This window comes from Otolemur garnettii, unplaced genomic scaffold, assembly GCF_000181295.1.
Source record: "Otolemur garnettii isolate 467f Iridium unplaced genomic scaffold, OtoGar3 scaffold00145, whole genome shotgun sequence".
NCBI lineage: Eukaryota > Metazoa > Chordata > Mammalia > Primates > Galagidae > Otolemur > Otolemur garnettii.
This window is the reverse complement of record NW_003852540.1, coordinates 4,876,958-4,879,557: the sequence shown is the minus strand read 5'-3', so window position 1 is coordinate 4,879,557 and position 2,600 is coordinate 4,876,958. Positions and strand designations below refer to the sequence as shown.

Below are 2,600 nucleotides of genomic sequence, written 5' to 3'. Positions count from 1 at the left end.
TTGCTGTGAGCTATGATGCCACAGGACTCTATCGAGGGCCACAAAGTGAGACTGTCTCACAAAAAAGAAAAGGAATGCTGAGTAGATAAAATGTATGGCCATTACTCAAGGCCAGCAGAGCCCCTGGCCTTTGTTTTGCTAAAGGGAGAGGGATTCCCACCCCAGTCCATGAGCGCACAGTTATCTGGACTCTGGGGGCAGTGTGGCAGTGTCCCCGTAGTTCGTGGTTGCACAGAGCATGAGCACTCAGGCCTTTTTGCCCCTTTATGTCTGGTCCATCCTAGGGCCAGCTTTTCCATGGAGCAAGTCCTGAGGTCTACGTCGGGCCCTGTCCCTGCTGGGTGGAGCTTCTCTTTCTGAATGCTTGACTTGGCTCAAGGCTTGGCTTGATTTAGTGTCCCCTGCAGTTTCTGAACTTGGTCTGTCTGGCCTGTAATCCTGCCAGGAAAAGGGCCAAGTGGCCAGGCTGGCCCTCGCAGAGGAGGCCATTCTCCTGCATTGCTTCTGAACGCAAAGCTCATGTGTGCATGAAGGGCCAGCTGGTCCCCAGCACACCTGGGTGTGCGTTCCATAAACTCAGAGGCCGGCCCATCACATCCTCCCCTTTGATCTGACCAGCGGCACAGCTCAGCATTTTACAGGGTAATCTTTTCTTCAAATGAAATCTTGCCTGGAAGGATGGTATATGGAGAAGACAAAAGCAGAGTTGCCCTGGGTTGGGTTGGAATGGCCTCATCTCGTTCCCAGCCCCCCAGTTCTACCTCCACAGCCTTAAAGAGTACTTGATGTTGCCAGGGCTCCTTAGCACCCCGTTTGAGAACCTCTGAATGATCCCGTCACCCATCTCTCTGACGCCGTTTCTCTGGGGATAGATTGCTCATGTTTATTGTTTTAAACACCAAAACATTTTTTTCTGTCACTAGCTTGTTTGCACTAAGTGCAAACTAAGGTCAACTAAGTGACCTTTGTCATCTTCCTTCTCTCTGTAGGCTGGTATCAGGCTGTAAGTGTTCCCTAGCTACGTAAAGACTCATTTCAGGTTATTTGTGCCTCAGTTTACCTTCTTCTTGAGGAGCTGCCCCATGGCTGGGGCTTTAGGAAGTTATGAGATGCTGACATCCTGGGCAATACCACTGCCTGTAATGAATACTAAGTTTTTTTATTTTTTTTTTCCTAGAGATAGAGTCTCACTATGTCACCCTGGGTAGAGTGCTGTGACATGACAGCTCACAGCAACCTCAAACTCTTGGGCTTAAGTGATTTTCTCACCTCAGCCTCCCACATAGCAGGGACTACAGGCACCCACCACAATGCCTGGCTATTTTTTGTTGTTGTTGTAGTTGTCATTGTTGTTTGGCAGGCCCGGACCGGGTTTGAACCACCAGCTCTGATGTATGTGGCTGGTGCCCTAGCCATTGAGCTTATAGGAGCTGAGCCTGTAGTGAATACTTTGGATAACTTTCCAGAAAAATGCGCTCATACCAGCAAAAAAAACTCTTGAAATTTATACAAGCGACCAAAGTAAACAAATAACCCCAAACAGAATGTAAACATCCCCAAAGAGGAATGATTTTCCCTGATAGGAGACACCCTGTTTCTGTTCAGTATCAGAAGACCACATCTCCAGGAGGTTTGGTCACAAGTGAGCTGGACATGGGGTGGCCCTGGCCAGGCTTCCGTCCACCGGGGAGAATCCAGGCCTTGGTTTGGCTCCAGCTGGGCCTTCCCTGTGGCTGCCACTTATTGACTTAAGTCTGAGTGATTCAGATGTGTGTCATCTGGAGCACTTCGGGTCACCCCGACCACAGTGGTGGGAGGGAGAGCCACCTCCTCCTCCTCCTGTGTAGGCTCCAGCAGGACCTTATCTGGGTCAAAGCCCCTCCGTTCCTGGTAGGTGTTTCTGGATTTTGTGGCTCCAAGGACTCAGGAAAATGCCTTTGTTTTTCCTGGAGCCAGGGGCCCAGTCCATGCAGGGATTTTCCCAGAACTTTGCTAACTTCCGGGAAGGGTTGTGTCTGTGGGGAGAGAGTGTTTGGTTAATCGTTGACTGGAAACTTGCTTTTCCAGGCTGCCCCAGGTCCTACTGTTTTCAGGAAGAGGCAGCAGGGATTGGAGAAGGGCCAAGGGCCTCCTGGTGCTGCCTTAGGCAGTTGCTACACTCTTTCTACACCATCCTTCGAAATGCCACAGTGGACAGAGATGGACTGGGGAGGGTCAGACCCAGGGGTCATGTGTTGGTAGAAATTAAAGCAGCAGATGGGCCTTGTTGCCAGGAAGAGAATGGGCCATACATCTGTGCAAATTGTAACATTCTGTGGGATAAATGATAAATATTTTATTGCATGTCATGCTGTATGTAGGACTGGAACAGAGGGTGCAGGATTTGTATGCCCCTGGTAGTCACATTTGGGGTCCCCCCCCCAAAAAAACCCAAGGGCCCACAAACAAGGCAAAAATCCAGTGCCTCTTAGAGGGTGTGAGGATTTTATGTGGTATACAGACGAGCATTTAAAATACTTTAATAATTATCTATTTTCATGTGTGTTACATGGTAAGGGCCAAGCGGCTCTTTCTGAATGCTTGACTTGGCTCAAGGCTTG

The 2,600-nt window shown here is 49.5% G+C and overlaps 1 protein-coding gene across 2 annotated transcripts in view; it reads left to right on the top strand.

Annotated features, from left to right (window-relative positions):
• The window catches only part of RPH3AL (rabphilin 3A like (without C2 domains)), a 147,769-nt gene that overhangs the window by 19,062 nt on the left and 126,107 nt on the right, over positions 1–2,600 (top strand). Inside the window, exon 1 of one of the 2 annotated variants that reach the window (XM_023518713.1) lies at positions 1,803–1,890. The exons of the other annotated variant lie outside the window; for it this stretch is intronic. The gene's annotated coding sequence lies outside the window, so the exon portion shown is untranslated. Of the gene's footprint in view, positions 1–1,802; positions 1,891–2,600 lie in introns of those variants that run through there. 2 annotated transcript variants of the gene reach the window in all.